This window comes from Diospyros lotus, chromosome 9 (genome assembly GCF_014633365.1).
Source record: "Diospyros lotus cultivar Yz01 chromosome 9, ASM1463336v1, whole genome shotgun sequence".
Taxonomy (NCBI): Eukaryota; Viridiplantae; Streptophyta; class Magnoliopsida; order Ericales; family Ebenaceae; genus Diospyros; species Diospyros lotus.
In genome coordinates, this window is record NC_068346.1 from 5,979,903 (window position 1) to 6,000,699 (window position 20,797).

The following is a 20,797-nucleotide window of genomic DNA, read 5'->3' on the forward strand; positions in this document are numbered from 1 at the left end:
GATCCATTAGAATATATTCTTCTAATTCACCATGGAGGAAAGTAGTGGTCACATCAATCTGCTCTAGGTTTAGATCTAAATGGGCAGTCATAGCAAGTAAAATCCTTATAGAAGTGTGTCTTACCACAGGGGAGAACACTTCATTAAAATCCACTCCTTCCACTTGGGTGAATCCTCTTGCTACTAACCTAGCCTTATACCTAGGTTTTGATTCATTTCCTACTCCTTCCTTGATCTTATACAACCATTTGCAGCCTACCACCCTTTTACCTAGGGGTTTATTGACAAGGGTCCAAGATTGTTTATTTATTTATTTTTTTAAGATGCTTCAGTATCCACACAGTCCTACAAAAGGCAAACAAAAGTTGGTATAGCTGCCACAAAAAATGGGATCTTATTTGTTCAGTCTCTTTTTTGTGACACTATGTAATTGAGGGGAGGCAGGCTACCTATAGAACACTGGGGAGGTCAGGAATGCGTTTCTTACTATTGATAAGCTGAGGAGGAGAAGATATTGATAAGTAAATCTGTGCTTTTGTGCAAAAACAAGGAATCAGTAGATCGCATACCTTGCATTGCTACACTGCTTGACATTTCTGGAATCATATTTTCAATTTACTCAAAGTCCACGGTGTCCCGGAAGCCCCAATGATTGACCTTCTACATCCTTGATCGACAATTGCCCAAGGAGTTGTGTCAAATGGATACGGAACATTTTTCCACTGTGTTTCTTGGAGTATTTTGTAGAGAAAGAAATAGCCGAGTATTTGCAGGAACAGAAAGTCCTTGCACTTCCTTAGAAGGGACTGGTTAGAAATTGGATTTTATAAAGTTTAATTTGACATTAGAATTTAGGTCTTATTCGAAATTTGAAAGTTAGATTTTAGCTTTTATTCATTTGCTTGGATAATTGTAACTTGAAATACAGCTGCTTACAATGCATGTATATGTACTCCTAAAATACAGCTGCTTACAATGCATTGTTTCTAGGTAACCTCTTGACATATTTTTCATTTTATTTAACATGGCCTGGAGAGCTTAGATATTATACTTTCATTCAACAGATTGTTATCAGATTGTTCATTAATTTGATTACAATTTGGTATCTTGATTTATGTTCTGTGAAATGAAATATATTCATATTGCTCCTCCTGTGGTTTACAAACAGCCAAATGAAAGGCAATCCGTATTCATTTTGCTCCTTAAGAATATGATTAATGTGATTGGAGGAATGTGCACATTTGTGCGTTTAAGAATATGGTTCTGTTGGGCTAAGTTTAACTAAAATAAAAGCTTTTTCTTTTTGCATTGGCTTATTTTATTTTTGTTCTACCTGTCTATCTTGTATTAGACTTCTTGGTCCAATATATTGCTTACATATGTTTGTTTCTCTGTTTCATTTTAGATCAAGAATGGGATACCCATCAACCGAAGCTCCTGTAGTGGGTTCCCTTCCGCAATTTTAACGAGGAAATGAGACATCCTGGGATTTGGGAATCAGACCAAGCTGCCACCTCTACAGATGATAATTCTCATGATAGTCTTGCTTCTTTATACCATCCTCCATTTGCTTTGATGCACAATGGGCCCTTTGAAAAGGTAATTGGCTTTGTTGAATGAAAACTTTGTTTAGTTTCCTGTTTCCAAACTGAGCTACTTTCAGTTTCAATGTTTAATAAGTGATTGAATGGGCACTGTTCTTGGTATTTATAGTTATTTATCTACTAGCATATGCTTTAGTATGATCTTGACAAGCAGGTTTCAGGAATATGCCTTCAAAATACTTTTATTATTTTTCATATGCATTTTTTAAGATTATACATGATTTCAGGTCTTGCACGCTATTATGAAGACATGAAGTCAAACGACCCATATTAGTAATTGAACCCAATTTTCCTAGTTAGTAATATATTACATGTTACCCAGAATGCATTTCAATATGCATGGAACAGGAATGGAGCTTTTTAATACTTTGGTACACATGTTCTAGAATATGGTAGACTTGTATAGTTTTCTCTATGGTGCTTCCAAAACAACTTTTATTTTTAATAATTCAACATTTGTAAAATATTATGTATTTTTCTTCAAATTAGTCATGCATAAACAAATTTCTTAGAGCATCATCTCCAGCTTATATATATAATTTTTTCATAGTTCTTCTACTGACCCAAGGGCAAACCAATCCTGCTCAAGATTGGTTTACCTAATTTGATTGGGATTCTCTCTTAGAGTTAAGGGATAAAAATAAATCATGATTACTTTCTACAATCTAGCGATTAGTCATAATCTTGATAAACTCAGGAAATACCCCTCCTCCTAAATATTAGGAAGGCAAACTTCAGAAATAATACTAATTTGTTCAAGTTCATCTAGAATGAACTACTCTTAGACACCGATCACAAGAAAACCTAATCCTACGCAAATGATTATCTCTAAACTACTACAAAGATAATCTCTCCTTCGAGATAAGCATTCTCAATAACGATCTTTAGCTCTCTTGCTCTTGTACTATTTCTTTGGCATTGGAGTGGATTTCCTAGCTAGTCACAGGGCAGTCTCACCATTATCTTTTGCATTGTCTCAAGTTGATTATCCGAAAGTTAAAAGCATTTCGCCATCTGGTACATTTTCTCCTTCATAATATATTTGGTGGTTAGATTTGCACATCATCTTTGATATATCCGAAAATTATACATGTGACACATGTACACCAAAGGGACCTCGATTTGCATCTAGACCTAGCTCAATCCACAATGTAGCTCTTCTATAGACCCAATGGCAAACCAATCCTACTCAAAATTGGTTTACCTAATTTGACTGAGATTCACTTCCAAAGTTTATCTGAATTTGGACTAATCATTGGATTGTAAGAAATATCACGATTGACTTTTATCGTTATAGGGCGATAATTTAATTATTATGATACGTTATCATGTACATTGAATATAATATGATCTTTCACTACCTAATCATAACCCTTAAAACCAAATGTGGGACATGTTCCATAAGGTGATCTTTTCCTAGAAGTTATCCCATTCATGCTGAAGCATAAAATAAGAGAAGGCATGATGGGTATTGCTCCCACCAATTCATGTTGCTAGGAGGCATACTTTGGCATCATATACACGAAGTGGCCACAAGATAAAATTCCATGTTAATAAATGTATGTGGATATATTCACTAATCAGAAAAAATAAAAAAGTATATTAAGTAGATAACTGTCACAAGTTTTTGAGGAATCATTTGGTAATTAAATAAAACACGTGCTAAATATAATTTATTGAACAAGCAAGAAAGCATAAACTTCCATTAACAATTTAAACCCCTTTAATTTTTCTTTGTTCAAAAGTGTGTTACAGAATTTTTCTTTAGTTTGCTCAACAACTTCCGAACAAAAGTGTTTGATGATACTTTTCTTCTTGTTTGTGTCGCTCTCTGTCTCTCGCTCTAGCCGTCAACGATCTTCTTCTTCTTCTCTGTTCCTGCATCACCTTACTACTGGTGTGTGTGTGTATATATGTGTGTGTGTGTCTTTTTTCTGGCTTATCCTTCTCTTCTTCCCATAATTTCTTCCCTTTGTCTCTGATTTTCTGCAATTTTCTTACTGTCCTGCGTCAAAATCTCCTGGGGGATGTAGTTTACACTTGTTAGGCACGTACGCGGTACGCTTTATATGTGCACCATGTGCAGCCAATCCATGCTTAGTTTTTGTATATTATTCTTCTGGATGCATTCTGCACACATTTTCCCTGCATTTCTTAGTCATAATGACTTTCAATTAGTAGTCATAAAAAAGAAATTGTGCTTTTAAAAATGGAAGGAATGTTTACAGCAGAACTGGTCTTCAGTCAATGGAAATGGTTTTAGTGACGCACAAGCTGCTTGCCTCCATTCTCTCACCAGAGGTGCTTGGAGTTAGACCTATTGTTTTGTTGCTCAATGCAATGGTGATCTGGCCTTTGCGGTCATAATCATTCACTGTCTGGCAGCAATTTTCTGGTGTAACACACTTTTGAGCAAAGAAAAATTAAAGGGGTTTAAATTGTTAAATGGAAGTTTATGCTTTCTTGCTTGTTCAATAAATTATTTTAGCACGTGTTTTATTTAATCACCAAATGATTCCTCAAAAACTCTAATGTGACAGTTGTCCACTTAATATACCTTTTTATTTTTTCTGATTAGTGAATATATCCACATGCATTTATTTAACATGGAATTTTATCTTGTCATCATTTCCATGTTGTATTGTATCTTTTTACATGCTTAGGTTGAGCATCTGATTGTGTCACAATAGGCATTTAACATCACAATTTTGTACTGAAATTTTTAATTTTTCTTCCTGTTCGTTTGCTCATCTTTTCTTCCATGGGAACTTTCTAACAGAAACCTGCAAATGTCGAGACTTTTTCTATGGATGTTTCAAAGTCCATTGTTTGGTGCAAGATGTCTTTTGCTTCTAGCAAGAGGCATTTGATTGTGGCCACTTCGTGTATATGATGCCAAAGTATGTCTCCTAGCAACATGAATTGGTGGGAGCAATACCCATCATGCCTACTCTTATTTTATGCTTCAGCATGAATGAGATAACTCATAGGAAAAGACTTATGGAACATGTCTCACATTTGGTTTTAAGGGTCATGATTAGGTAGTGAAAGATCATATTATATTCGATGTACATGATAACGTACCATAATAATTAAATTACAGTCCTGTAATGATAAAAGTCAATTTAGATACTTCTTGCAATCTAACAATTAGTGAAACAGGGGTGTTTTTAATTTAAATAAAAGCATGCATTTAATGGCTAGGAAATGGGGATATTAGTGAAAATACCATAATAAAAGCAAAATATAAGTTTAGGGGAACCATCATTAATATCTACTCTTCTAGTTTACAATTTCAAAAAATTGAAAGAAATAATATTATTTAAAAATAAAATATACAAAAGTTTTTTTTTTCTTATTTTCAAAATTTTTAAAAATAAAAACAAGCAGCTAATAAGTTTTAAGAAATAAAAAGAAAAATATTCTTTTAAAAAAAGATGTTTTCACATTTTATTTTTTTTCTCTACCATACTCATTACGTATTATTAAAGATAATTAGTAAAATTTTCTAGCATATTCTTTATCATCAAGAAAATTCTTAAATTTTTCAACGCCACTTCAAAACATGTTTACTTTTTATCTTAATTAATACCTAAACATAAAAAATTACAGATAAAAAATGAAAGCTAAAATAAAAAAAAATTAAAAACTCTGAAATGAATTTAAAGATTTTTATTTCTTCCAACTTTTTTGTTCTACAGTCTTTTAAAGTAAAATCTATTAATTGAACTACCAAATATAATGGTTCAAAATTAAAACCCAAGAGATAATGGCTCAAATATAATGGATCCACGGATTGTGTTTGAGATATATCAATAATGTAATTTCAGCAAAATTATTAGGGGTAGGATTGTCATATAATTGGAGGAATGAAAACAAAATTTTCAAACTGTTATTGTTTCACCTCTTGAGAGTATACAACTGGACGCACAGTTGTTCAAGACACTTGCTCTTGCAACTTTCATGTTGTTATTTTCGTTCTTGCAAGAGAGAGAGAGAGATTGTTATCTTTGTTCTTGCAAGAGAGAGAGAATGGAACCCGAAATCATAAACACAGTTGTGACCATTGACTTGAGCCCCACAGAATCTTCAGAAAAATGGGTTGATGTAGTGTAAGAGTTGCCGGATGACAACAAATTTCTACCTCCATTTGAATTCGCCATAAATTGTGAGTTCATTTATATTTATTTTCATTATTTTTGATAAATTATTCATTATTTTCTTTTATTTACGGCAAGAACTGCAATCATACGATGGTTCAAAAAAATTTCAAAGATTGCATTTGCGATAGGGATGCTGACGACCTATCTGAATGCTATTCCCCCTAACTATCATTGAGCTTCTTGGTTTGATTGGGTAGACTTTTTTATCAACACTACATTCGTTCTCTTGGATGGGTATGAAAGCTTGGTGACACTTGATTTCTATTGCTATTTTTACAAATTTTGTTTTTAGTGATATCATTCAATTCAAATAAATGTAGCTTGCTCACATCAGTAGATAATAAGGGAGAGTCTACTTTAAGAGAAACTAATGTGATTAAGAAAAATTATGCTTCGAGAGAAACTTTTGTTAGAAATTCTAGTAGTGCACCCCAACTAAAAGTTCGCCCAAGAACCATTCGAAAGAATAACTGATAGACCACTATTGCCTGGCAAGTATATTCATTTGTGCTATACACCTCTGTAGGAAATTGATTTTTAGCCCGGCAATAGTGGTCTATCAGTTATTTTTTCAGATGGTACTTGGGTGGACCTTTAGTTAGGGTGCAGTACTAGAATTTCTAACAAAAGTTTCTCTCGAGGGGTAATTTTTCTTAATCACATTAGTTTCTCTTGAAGTAGACTCTCCCTTATTATTTTTTGACGTAAGTGAGCTACATTTATTTGAATTGAATGGTATCATTAAAAACAAAATTTGTAAAAATAACAAAGAAATCAGCTGTCACCAAGCTTTTATACCCATCCAAGAGAACGTATGTAGTGTTGATAAAAAAGCCTACCCAACCAAACTAAGAAGCCCAATGATAGTTGGAGGGAATAGCATTCAGATAGGTCGTCAACATCCTTGTCGCAAATGCAATCTTTGAAATTTTTTTGAACCATCGTATGATTACAGTTTCTGTCATACATAAAAGAAAATAATGAATAATTTATCAAAAATAATGAAAATAAATGTAAATGAACTCATGATTTATGGCAAATTCAAATGGAGGTAGAAACTTGTTGTGGTCAGGCAACTCTTGCATTGCATCAACCCATTCTTCTGAAGATTCTGTGGGGCTCGAGTCGATGGCCACAACTGTGTTTATGATTTTAGGTTCCATTCTCTCTCTCTTGCAAGAACGAAGATTACAATCTCTCTTTCTCTCTTGTAAGAATGAAAATAATAACTTTAAAGTTGCAAGAGCAAGTGTCTTGAACAACTGTGCGCCCAGTTATATACTCTCAGGAGGTGGAACAATAATAGTTTGAAAATTCAGTCTTCATTCCTCCAATTATATGACAATCATACTTCTGATAATTTTGTTGGAATTACATTATTATCATGTCTTGAACGCGGTCCGTGGATCCATTATATTTGAGCCATTATCTCTTGGGTTTTAATTTTGAGCCATTATATTTGGTAGTTCAATTAATAGATTTTACTCTAAAAGACTGTAGAACAGAAAAGTTGGAAGAAATAAAATTTTTTAAATTCATTTCAAAGTTTTTCATTTTAGATTTTAGTTTTTATCTGTAATTTTTGATGTTTAGGTATTAATTAAGATGAAAAAAAGTAAAACATATTTGAAGTGGCGTTGAGAAATTTAAGAATTTTCTTGATGATAGAGAATATGATAGAGAATTTTACTAATTATCTTTGATAATACGTAATGAGTGTGGTAGAGAAATAAAATGTGAAAACATCTTTTTTTAAAGAATATTTTTATTTCTTAAAACTTATCAGCTACTTGTTTTTATTTTTGAAAATAAGAAAAAAAGAATTTTTGTATATTTTATTTTTAAATAATATTATTTCTTTCATTTTTTTTTAAATTGTAAACTAGAAGAGTAGATATTAATGATGGTTCCCCTAAACTTATATTTTGCTTTTATTATGGTATTTTCACTAATATCTCAATTTCTTAGCCATTAAACGCATGCTTTTATTTAAGTTAAAAACACCCCCATTGCACCTTGTCATGTATTTTTTATCAATATCTATCAAAATGTCCCTTTTTTCTTTTTTCTTTCTTTCGGGCATTGTACTATTTGTTTTACTAGCACCATGCTATCACTTGTATATCTGCCGGCAACAAAAAGAAAATATAAAAATATGTATAACATTGATGAAGAGAATATCATGCCCGGGCATGGAATATGTCCAGAAATTATAATAAAAATATCATAAAACTTCTCCGAATACCCATTGCTCCAACACAATTTTGGTTTAGAAGCAAAAATGAAAAACAAGGAAATTCGGCTCTTTTATCACCAAAATTCTTCGAAATGCAAGACTGCACCACATAATAGACATTCCTGGAATGGCATCCAGCACCAACAATTATATATATGTGTTGTCACACTCACTCCCAAGTGACTGAGATCATTGTATTGGCGAGCAAGCCTTGACTCGCCAAATGTTTGTTTGGTGTCGTAATCAGAAACTTTGAAGCTCTGGGGATAAACCTGTGCCAACTGAAATGGTCATGCCTCGACTTCCTTCAGTTTAGAGTAGTAGGATGACCAGAGTAGCTGGATAACAACAAAGGTATAGATAGTGAGCAAACTCAGGGGCAGATCTAAGGGGGGCAAACTCATTGTATTGGCGAGCAAGCCTCGACTCGCCAAATGTTTGTTTGGTGTCATAATTAAGAAACTTTGAAGCTCCGGGGATAAGCCTGTGCCAACCGAAATGGTCATGCCTCGGCTTCCTCCAGTTCAGAGTAATAGAATGACCAAAGTATAGATAGTGAGCAAATTCAGGGGCAGATCTAAGGGGGGATCCAAAGGGAGGGTTGAAGCTTCAATTTGAGGGGCTGTGTGTGTATATATAATGTTTTGGTTTGGGTTGGCACGGGCTGAAGGATAATGATTCATGAATAGACATCAGACGGTTAAGATTTTTGAGCAACGTATAAAGTCTTGCCAGCCCACATCTTTCTTAGTCATGGATGCTCGCAACGCAACCTCTCCTATTCCTTCAACTAAATGATGAAAGGCATGACTTATGAGAGAGAACTTTACCTGTATAGGATCAGTTCGAAGGAAGTTCCTTTGTAGCCTGCGGCTATTAGGAAGATGAATGCCAACCCTACAAAGCGCGTTTTTGTCACCATTGGGTTCTTTAGGAAGAGGTGGATATGAAGTCTTCTTTATCAAGCATGTCTTTGTTTCTTTGCTAGTATTATTTGTCTCGTTGACATTTGACACCACTCTACTATTCTTTTTGATGCTTTCCACTGAAGCTGCTTGTTGGCTATGAAGCTCCAAACGGTGTCGTTGGGATAAGCTGGTTTGAGGGCCACGTGCAGCAACCGCAGACTGCCATTTGGCAGTTGTTGGATGGTAGCACGTGGCAACCATCAGTTGCTTTCTGATGGTGCTTGATTGCCTTTATCTCACCTGATCAAATTCCTTTGCCCGTCTGTCATTTCTGTTGGAATGATCATCGTGCTTGCACGATTGGATCTCAGCCCTTCATTCATGCTTTATGAGACCTAATCTTACCCATCCATCATTGTTTTTAATCCCGCCCCTCGGGATGTGATCCGGTCAGATGAGAGAGGCTATTGAAACGAGAAGAAATAAAAAGAAAGAGGGAAAAAAGATCGGGCAGAGTGCGAGAGCCTTCATCTTTGGGCTAGGGTTTTCTAGTTTGCTTTTATTTTCGTTCTCTATAAATGTTTGTAAAGCTTTGTTAGTTATATGGTTCGATAAGTTTGCCTTTAATCTGTATTGTGTGATTATTGGGCATTTTTTAGTTCTCGAACCATTATTGTACAGAAAGTTTGTGAGGGTTTTGTGAGGGTGTAATCTTTGATTCACTACTTTGTGTAGTGAGCTCTTCTTACCAGGGCTCAACGTGGACGTAGCCTCTTTTGAGGTGAACTACGGTAAAATCCTCATATTTTTTATTGTTTTCGTTTCTGTGTTTCTCGTTCTCATTTTGGGTTTGGGTGTTCTGCTTCCGATTTTGGCTATCTTTTATTATTGATTGGATTGGTATCGATAAATAACCTAAGGTATTGTTGATTAATCCCAACAGTGGTATCAGAGCCGTGTTTCAGATTAGCTCTTAGGGTTTGTAAGTTCAATATGTTATTTTTCATTTTTGGGGTTGTCATCTATTTGTAGGTGGTCTAGGGTTTCTCTGAAAGTCATTGTCAGCGGGTGTTTGTTGTGTTGGTTCTCATCAGTGTCTAGAGCCACCTAGGTTACCTTCGTGCAAGGCGAAGATGTCTTCTACTCGATTTGAAATCAGTATATTTGATAGCAAGGGAGATTTCAGAAGTTGGAAAAAGAAAATGAGAGTTCTTCTCTCTCATCATAAGGTGTTGATAACACTAGAAGCTGATAACCGAAAATGGTCACCTGATTAACTTGAAAGAACAGAGGAGGTAAGAGAAGAGGGATTCAACCTCATTCTCTTTCACCTTAGTGACACTGTCATACACAATGTAGATGGTATGTCTACTCCTATTGATTTATGGAATAAATTAGATTCATTATACTTTGTAATGTCTGCACCTAATTTAGTGTATTTAAAAGTCATGTTGTTTAATTTTAAGATGAACTCCTCTAAGTCTATGAATGAAAACATAGATGAATTTACTAGATTTGTATTATTTTTAAGAGGAACTGCTCAAGCATTAGGTGATGCTAGTGAAGCCATGATTCTTTTAAATTCATTACCTGATGACTATGATATTGTTAAACATGCTCTTCGATACACTGACATTCTACCTAGTCTAGACCTTGTAATATCTGGTATAAAGGCTAGGGAATTAGAACTCAGTACATCTAAGAATTCTGGACATAACCTGTTTATAAAAGGAAAAAAATGAGAAAAGGCACAATATAGGTAATACAGATCAATCTGGAGGATTAGGGCACAAGGGTAAAAAGAAAGACAAAAAGGGTAAACTAAAATGGAAGTGTTATCACTGTGGGAATGAGGGTTATATTAACAAGTATTGCTATGATTTCATTAGGAAACAAAAACATGGGGAAATACAAATAGAAATGCAGGTAACTCTAACTGTTTAGCTGAAGTTCTTATTGTCTCTTGTTTATTTGCTGAAAATGAATGGGTAATGGATTCTGGTTGCTCTTTTCATATGTGCCATAATAGAGAATGGTTTCAAAATTTTAACCAAAGGGAAACTGGTACTGTTTACATGGGTAATAACCAATCATGTAGTGTTCAAGGAATTGTCATATATCTTTAAAATTGCATGACAACAAAATCAAAATTCTAATTGATGTAAGGTATGTATCAGGCTTAAAAAGAAATATAATATCTCTTGGCACACTTGATGAGTTAGGTTTTTCATACAAAGCAGAAAACGATTTATTGCATGTTCTTAAGGACGATAATCTTATCTTGTCTGGTACTAAGAAAAATGGCTTGTACATTTTGAATGGTTGTTATTCTCCCTCTGTTAACATGCATTCTGCTTGCATAGCTAATACTGATAAGACAGAACTATGGCACCTGAAGCTTGGCCATATAAGCTTGAAAGGTTTTCAGGTATTGTCAAACCAATGTTACCTTGGATTAGTGCCTGTTGGGTCCCTCGACTTTTGTGAATCATATGTTCTGGGCAAGCAACACAGGCTGAGTTTCTATAAGGGAACTCACCTGGCGAATGCATGCCTAGAATACTTCATGCTGACCTATGGGGGTTTTCTCAGGTTCCCACTCTTGGTGGTAACATGTATTTCCTATCTATTATGGATGATTTCACTCGAAAGGTCTGAGTGTTTCTTTTAAAATCAAAAGATCGGACTCTAGAAAAGTTTAAAACCTGAAAAACAATGGTAAAACACCAAATAGATAGGAAAATCAAAACACTTAGAATTGACAATGGTCTTGAGTTCTGCAGTAGAACCTTTGATACTTTCTGTAATGATCAAGGTATACTTAGACACAAAATAGTTAAGAACACTTCCTAACAAAATAGGGTAGCTGAATGAATGAACATAATTCTACTTGAAAAAGTTAGGTGCCTATTATTCATTTCTAACATGTGAAGTCATTTTGGGGGGAGACTCTTTCAACTGGAGCACATTTAGTAAATAGAAGTTCTTCTACTGCTTTAAATTTTAAATGCCTTGAGGAAAATTAGACTGGTCGGAAGTTAAAATTTAAATTATCTAAGAGTATTTGGCTGTGAAGCCTATGCTCATCAGTTTGAAGGCAAGCTTGAACCTAGGTCCATCAAATGTGTTTTTGTTGGTTATTAAGAAGGGACCAAGGGATATAGGTTATGCGATAGGGAATCTGGTAGAGTCAAAATCATAATCAGTAGAGATGTTATCTTTAATGAAAATGTTTTCCCTTGTAAGACCATCAACCTAAAAGAAACAAGCACTCAGCAAAATCATCAAGATTTTGCTGTGTTAGGAGAACCACAAATTGAGGTAGGGCAACCAGTAGGAAGTAATGACCTGCCAGCTACTCCAGCCTCATCTAAACCTAATCAATCGAATGTTACCTTGCCTATGTCTCATTAAGAAAACACCTCCGATCATGATGATGATCAAAAGGAACAAAAAGATGAAGTTGAGATTGAGGTGGAGTATCATAGCTCACCCTAAGATTTCAGTGACTACCAAATAGCCCGTGATAGAAGCAGGAGGGTTATAAGGCCCCCTGTAAGGTATACTTACTCAGACTTAGTGTACTGTGTTTTAATTGCTGGAAAAGAGTTGAGGAGCAGTGAGCCAACCTCTTATGAGAAGGTTGTCAACTCCAAAGACTGTTAAATGGCGTCAAGCCATGGATGAGGAAATGAACTCCCTCAAGGTAAATGGTACCTGTGAATTAGTCCTGAGATCACAGAAACAGAAATTGATTCAGTGCAAATGGCTGTTCAAGTTAAAAGAAGGTATGTGTTCCACTGACACACCTATATACAAAGCTAGATTAGTTGCTAAGAGTTTTACTCAAAGGGAGGGTATAGACTACAAAGAAATTTTCTCACCAATAGTCAAATTTAAGACCATTCGCATGATGCTTGTTGTTGTTATTCAATTTGATTTAGAATTAGAACAGTTAGATGTTAAAACAACTTTCCTGCATGGTGACCTTGATGAATGTATTTATATGGTTCAGTCAACTAGTTATATTAATCATACTCATCTTGAACATGTATGTTTATTAAAAAAATCTTTGTATGGCTTAAAACAATCCCCAAGATAATGGTATAAAAAGTTTGATAGTTTTATTCTAGGGATTGGTTTTGTAAGAAGTTAATATGATAACTGCTTTTACTTCATTCTCTCTGATATTCTTGTTTATCTACTGCTGTATGTAAATGATATCCTAATAATTAGTAAGTCTAAGGAAAAAATTAGTGAATTAAAGTCAATGTTAAACACTAATTTTGATATGAATGACCTAGGACTTGCTAGGAAAATTCTAGGAATGACAATAGAGAGACAAAGAAGTAAATCAATCTTGAAAATTCATCAACATGACTATCTTATTAAAGTTGTTCAAAGATTTGGTATGCATAACTGTAAAACTGTAGGAGTTTCCTTAGCTAGTCACTTTGTTCTATCTAAATCTCAATGCCCCACTTCTAATTCAGAATTAGTTAAAATGGAAAATATCATTTATGCCAATGCAATCAGAACTGTTATGTATTCAATGATTAGTACTAAGCTAGATCTTGCATATTCAATATCTCTGCTTAGTAGATATATGTCAAATTCGGGGAAACCACATTGGGATGCATTAAAATACATATTAAGGTATATTAATGGATTTGTAGACATTGGCCTGTGTTATAAAAGGAGATTTGATACTCTTGATCTTGTGGGATATGTAGACTCTGACTTTGCAGGTGATAAGGACTCAAGGAAGTTAACAACTGCATATTTTTTCACCTTGGGTGGAAATTGTATCAATTGGAAATCTCAATTTTAGCCTTTGGTGGCTTTGTCTACCACCAAAGCTGAATATGTTGCTGTGACTGATGCCTTGAAAGAGGCCATATGGCTTCAAGGCTTAATCAAGGAGATCCACTTGCTCAAAAGCAAAGTGGTGGTGTTCTCAGACAGTCAAAGCGCCATTCACTTGTCCAAAAACCCGGTATATTATGAACGAACCAAGCATGTGGACGTAAGTATCACTATGTTAGAGATTTAATAGCTAATGGCACTGTGAGTATTTTGAAGGTGCCTACAGAAGATAACCCAGCTGACATGGGAACAAAAGTTCTAACTACAACTAAGTTCAAGCACTGCTTCGACTTGCTGCATGTGGGAATTGGTTGATCTAATCAACCAGAGCTATGAAGGTGAGGATTGTAGCATGCTGCACTTCGTAAGAATTTCTGGTTCACCTGCTGTTTGTTGCTTCAAGGTGGAGATTGTTGGCTATGAAGCTCTAAACGGTGTCGTTGGGATAAGCTGGTTGGAGGGCCATGTGCAGCAACTGTAGACTGCCATTTGGTAGCTGCTGGATGGCAACATGTGGCAACCATCAACTGCTTTCTGATGGTGCCCGATTGCCTTTATCTCACCCGATCAAATTCCCTTGCCCGTTTGCCATTTTTGTTGGAATAATCATGATCTCAACCCTTCATCCATGCTTTATGAGATGTGATCCGGTCAGACGAGAGAGGCGATTGAAACGAGAAGAAACAAAAAGAAAGAGGGAAAAAGGATCGGGCAGAGTGCAAGAGCTTTCGTCTTCGGGCTAGGGTTTTCTGATTTGCTCGTATTTTCATTCTCTGTAAATGTTTGTAAAGCTTTGTTAGTTATATGATTTGATAGGTTTGCATTTAATTTGTATTGTGTGATTATTGAGCATTTTCTCGAACCATTGTTGTACAGAGATTTTGTGTCGATTTTGTGAGGGTGTAATCTTTGATTCACTATTTAGTGCAGTGAGCTCTTCTCACCAGGACTCAACGTGGACGTAACCTCTTTTGAGGTGAACTATGATAAAATCCTCTTCTTTATTGTTTTCGTTTCTGTGTTTCTCGTTCTCATTTTGGGTTTGGGTGTTCTGCTTCCGATGTTGGCTATCTTTAATTATTGATTGGATTGGTATCGGTATATACCCTAAGGTATTGTTGATTAATCCCAACACTGCCAATGCTTGTAACAGTTCCTCGTCTTCTTCTTTAGTTGCGCCAGCAGCCACCGTAACCTCTGAACTCATTTTCATTTCATATTCTTAGTCAACGTGATATAATTGTCGAGGAAAGAGAAATAAGAGTGAAACAGAAGCATCCAGAATTTCAAATCTAAGTTCCATTAGAAGATGGCAATGCCAATATCATCATATAAATGCTAACAGGTAATGAAGTGCAACTCACAATCGTGGTTTTCATAATCATAGAAACTCCAAACTGAACTCAGACATACTTTCTATAATAAAACAACAGACAGTGAATAATGTGTTTCCTATTCCAACAGAGAGCTTCAGGCATGTTTCTCAAAGGATTTCCAACTAAAGATTTGACACAAAACCACGAGGGAGAGGGTTAAGGAAAAACAGAAATGGTAGTGTCATTGTGAGAAAAATTATGAAGGATAAATATGGATCCTGAGCATGTCCAGCAATTTCTCTCAGAAACTTGCATACTGCAATGCAAAAGAATCTTCCTAGTCAAGCAATGTAGCTGACTTTGAATGGAATGATATTGAGCTATAGAGAGTTCCTTTAAAAAATTTGTCTCAGAAGAAAGTACAAGCGCGAGAGCAATAAAATTACTTCTAGGAATACTACGAGCAAGTTACGGAGCAAACAAAAAGGAATGGAACGTTAGCACCAGAAATTGAGAAAAGGATTCTAAAGAAAGGTCAATTCAATCATTAAAGAAGCCTCAAGTTGCTTAACAGCTGTTTCCCCATCTATTCCTCATAATACCACAAGGTGTTTAGGCATTGCTTTATATGATTGATACCGATCCTCACAGCCCCTGAGTTTGTCTCTAACATTGCTACATAAGAAGCACAAGGACTCCCATGGATATTGTTACGGGCATTTTCTAAATCGCTTTGGGCTATTGTCCGAATTGATTTGGGCTGGCGATAGCCCAATGATTGGGCCTAACTTCTTGAAACTCAATGGACCTAAGGCCAAAGATATCTCAGGGAGATCGCGTAATTGTTAAAGCATAAGCTCTTAGTGATGTCTCTAGCTTGCTGGCCGATCTGATCATCTCGCGAAAAGAATCATAAAGTCGAATAATCGGAGATAATGTCCACCTGTCTTATTCGTGGTAAACCAAGTCCCAGATGGTGCAGAATCTTTGCTTCGGATTTTATGGAGATGATAAGGACATATTGTCCCTCACGATGTGGCCCCATTACTTTGAATTTCATGTAAATTGTAAATGCCCCATACTATAAATAAGAGGTAAAAAATTATTGTACAAATATGAAAAAAATGCATATTGTTATTTTGTCAAAATTATCAGAGTACAATCGTGGACTAGGTATAATTCTGGCCGAACCACGTAAAAAACTCTTGCATATTGTCTGATTGATTGTGTTATTACTTTCTTTCTCTCGTGCTCAGGATCATTCTATCAGTACAGGCCGACAAATCACAGTCGACCAATTCTGAACGTTGAATAAGGATATTGGCAGGGCAGAACTATCATTTCCTATAAATTCATACCCTTAGAACTTCATTGTTTACCCTTTCTGGGCTCTCATCACAATAAATTAATTCATGTAATCAGACGAAAGAAGGCCCATCAACCCTGTCCTACATCAAGTTTGCTATCTGTGCTAGCATATGATTGTTTCTACAAAATTCATCCACACCAATAATTTGCTCATAAGAGGAAAATAGTAAGAAACTCCACAAAGACCATCAACATTGACAAGCATGTAGCTTCCTGTCATGCGACCATTAACATTGACAGCTACACAGTTTCCTTCCTATCAAGACATAAATAGTAACGCATTATCAAAGCTTAAATGCGCGATGTATAAATTTATTTACTTAAAATTTATAACATGTTCACAAGAAATATACACCGAAGTCAGATCTACCTTGTACTTTGAGAGGTGAAGTATGAGAACTCTCTCTTGGACGCTTATGAGATAAGCTGACATGATCCTTTGGGCTTTTATCCATGAATGCTAAAAGATCCTGCAGTACGAAATTATTTCCAGAAACAGAATGTAGCATGTTAAAGATGAAGTTACACTGACATTTCCAAACTAAGCTCAAAACTCTTCCCAAGGTATTACTTACTCGACCCTCAGAGATTAATACAGTATCAAATTAGTATTAGCACAAATTTTCATACGTGCCTCCAATGAACTTTTTGGTTGAACCATATCATGCCATGAGCGCATTTTCTGACCGGAATCAATTACAAGAATTGGAGGAATAGAGTTCAACTTGTAATAGGTACGAACCTTCCCTGCCTTCTTGTGTGTCATCATATACCTACAAGCACAACCACAAGACAAAAATATCTATTAAATTGAGGACAAAAAGATGAAAATTTTCTCTGGCCATTTCAAGAGAATTTTTCTGGTAGTTAAAATAAGTCTTGTAAAAAAAGTTTGCGTCTAGTAATAACTTTCTAAAAACCCAAATAAAATGCATTGAAACGGGAAACAAAGATCAGCAAACCACATAATCACATCGCTATTAGGGTTGGGGCTTTAAAATTGCCATGCAATTTTTTTTATTTTAAAAAAAGGGTTTTTCCGTGGGTGTTGGGGATCACATAATTTAATTTCGAGTAAACTGGTAACCAGTTGCTAGCTGATCAGGGTGGTGGAAAAAACTGGCTGGTTGAACCAATCAAACTGACATTCAAACGGGTTATCATTTGTTTTTCAAATTTATTCATTTGATGTCTAGGTTATAATTAGTTATTGCAAAACCCAGTTCAACCCTGTGACCCTTTTCTATTCCCATTCTGGTCTGGATTTTATAACATTGGTAATATAATTGTGTAGCTATCAACGGATAAAACTTAAGAATAAAATCATAATTAAATGTCTTCAAATAGTTTGTGATAAAAATAATACTATTGGTACATCTTTGTGTATACCTTGGATTACACAATGGTGTACCAATGATAAAAATATCCCTCATAAGGTACATGGAGATGAGAGGTATTTTGATCATAATATCTTTTTGTGTAGGCCAAAATATACAAAAAATGATATACATCTAGCATGATTTTTGTGATAATGTGAATCACCAGGCCAGATTCATATTAAGATTTGGAAAAACCATGATCCAGTACTACATTGAACCTAATTAGACAGCCTGATGCATGCTAAAATTTTATCCTCTGAACAAATCCAGTGGTGTAGGCCAGAGAAGTAGATATTCACAAAAATATTATTCTAGGCAGAAAAATAGGAATTAACATTATTTATTTTATTTCCTTTTGTTTCGTAGTTAGTAGGTTGCTTTAGAATTCTAATTAAATTGGGGATTATGTCTAATCCAAATTAGAGCAGGATTATATCTATTAGTTTTGCCTATATAAAGTTGTTGTTTAGGTTGTAATTGAAGGCAGACTTGGATTATTGATTTTGATTTGAGTTTAGATTGTGAACTTTAGTTTGTTCTTGTGTTCTTGTTCTTGGTTCTGTATCAATTGGTATCAGAACTATCATTCTCTTTACCGATCTCCGTCATCCAGATTACCTACTTAAAAAATTACATGGAAAGAAATCAAATGTTACTGCTTATAAAAAATCAACAAAAATGGAGAAGTACTTGAGCAAGAAACAGTTCTTAGAATTAGTATGACATGCCTGCCAGAAGATGAAATTAGAACTGATAGTTTGAGCAACAGCTTCATTTGCCCAGGTGTCACGATTAAGCTGCACAACCAGCATAAGGTATCAAAATTGAGCATATCCAAAAAGTAAAAATATCAGAGAAGACAGAGAGACAGGGTACCATTTGTGAGCTGAATTCCTCGGCAGATTGCACATTTACAAGGAACCATTTGTCCTGGATTTTAGCAGCATCTTTTACCTGTGAATTTGGTCATATCAGCAACAATTAAAACATTAAGATAGAGTTCTTACATGCATTAAAACTGAATGATAAGCATTCCAGATCCCCAGTGTTTATTAATCAGTGGATTCTACATAGAAAGTATAAACATCCTTCACAAAAAAAAAAAAAAATGAAGACAGAAGAAAACAATAAGATTCATCTCCACGCCCAACAAGTAAACCCTCAACAGAGTTAAAGAAAGGTTTTATAGGCTTATTCACAGGTTTACATAGGACCTCTTCTCAAATTTGATCGCTTTCCTAGATTAATATGAGTCTTCCTTTGTCTAAATATTTGTGAAGTTCATGCCTAAAGTGCAACTGAACCTTTGAAGAATGACTAATTTGAAGAAAAATACATAATATTTTACAAATGTTCATGCCTAGATCAATATGAGTCTCATTAGTTGGTGGTGTTTCGTTTGTTAACTTTCAGCATTTCAGTATCAATTGCAAGTGATAGTTGCAGAATACGTAGAAGTGTGCAAAATTATGGATGAGCAGTGTTTGATTGTAATAACTTCCAAGAGAAAATAATACGTTTACTGCATTATTGTAAACTTCACTGGAGGTAAAAGCATCGGAGAAGCCAAAAAACGGAAGCTTGATTCCGGCAACTAAAGATGAACTTCAGAACTGCTATTCAACTTCTTTAAGAAGGTGGTTGACTGGGCGATGATGGAGGAGACAAGTTCATCTTTAAGAAGGTGGTTTGACTGAAGATGACAAGTTCATCTTCGACCGGTCATGTACTCATTTCTCTCTCTGTCTCTCTCTCTCTCTCTCTTCGAGTTCAAATTGCTCTCTCTTTCTCTCTCTCTCTGTTTGAGTTCAAATCGCAATCACTTTATTTGGTGTCCATATAGACAGGAGTACATTACATGCTTTTGTTACTGTGTTTCTTTCTTCGTGAATAGACTGAATTGAGGTTGAATTGGTGGTGGAGATTGGCGGATTGAGGTTGAATTGTTCAAGGATTTCAATTACTCAGGGTTGTTTGATATTGTCGTCTTTCCCGTTACTTTGCTTCTGTTCTTGGCGTTCTTGTAATGGAAACCAGGACATGTTTAATTGGTTATTTTTTGTTGCCACTATTGAAACATAGAAATGAAAATGAGCGAGAGATCGACGGCGAGAGCGAGAGCAGAGACAGAGAATAGGCGAGGGTGGGTGGATGAGATTGAAGTATATTATATATATATATATATATCTAGAAACAACTTAAAAAATAGCAATGCAAATAAGTGATCAATTATCACAACTGAATTTTGTGATACTTTTATTTAAATTTGAATTCTATCACTAGAAACAGGATTTGTAAAAATGGCAATGAAGTGAGAAATCAAGTATCACCATGCTTGCTTATCCCTCCCATAGAATATATGCAATGTTGATGAGAAAAACGAACCAGGAAGCCCAATGATATTTCAGTGGAAGACCGTTCAGAAAGATTGCAAGCAACGTTGCAGCAAATGCAATTTTTGAAAAAAAATTTCAACCATTGCTTGATGGCAGTTCCTACGTGCATAGAAAAATAATGAACAACTTCTAAAAAATAATAAAAACAAATACAAATGAACACTTACGGTTTATGTACTTCGCAAATGCGAAGCGATATAAAGATCCGTTGCTGTTCGACAACTCCTCGGCTATGTCGATCCAATCGTCCAGCAACTTCGTGGGGCTGGAGTCGACAGCGGCGGCAGCTCTGTTGATCATTTCCAACTCCATTTGTGTTCATTTGTGGCGTTGCTTACGGCATTTCTGAACGATTTTTCGTTGAAATATCACTGGTTCGGCTTTCTCATCAACATTGCATATGTCCTATGGGAGGGGTAAGCAAGCATGGAGATAGTTGATTCCTCACTTCATTGCTATTTTTACAAATTATGTTTCTAGTGATAGAATTCAAATTCAAATTCAAATTCAAATAAAAGTATCACAAAATCTATTGATTCCTCACTTGCATTGTTATTTTTC

The 20,797-nt window shown here is 35.2% G+C and overlaps 1 pseudogene; it reads right to left on the minus strand.

The window, feature by feature from the left end:
- Nucleotides 1–1,623: 1,623 nt before the first annotated feature.
- LOC127810043 (plant UBX domain-containing protein 7-like) lies at nt 1,624–20,548 on the minus strand (annotated as a pseudogene).
- Between the last annotated feature and the right edge of the window lie 249 nt (nt 20,549–20,797).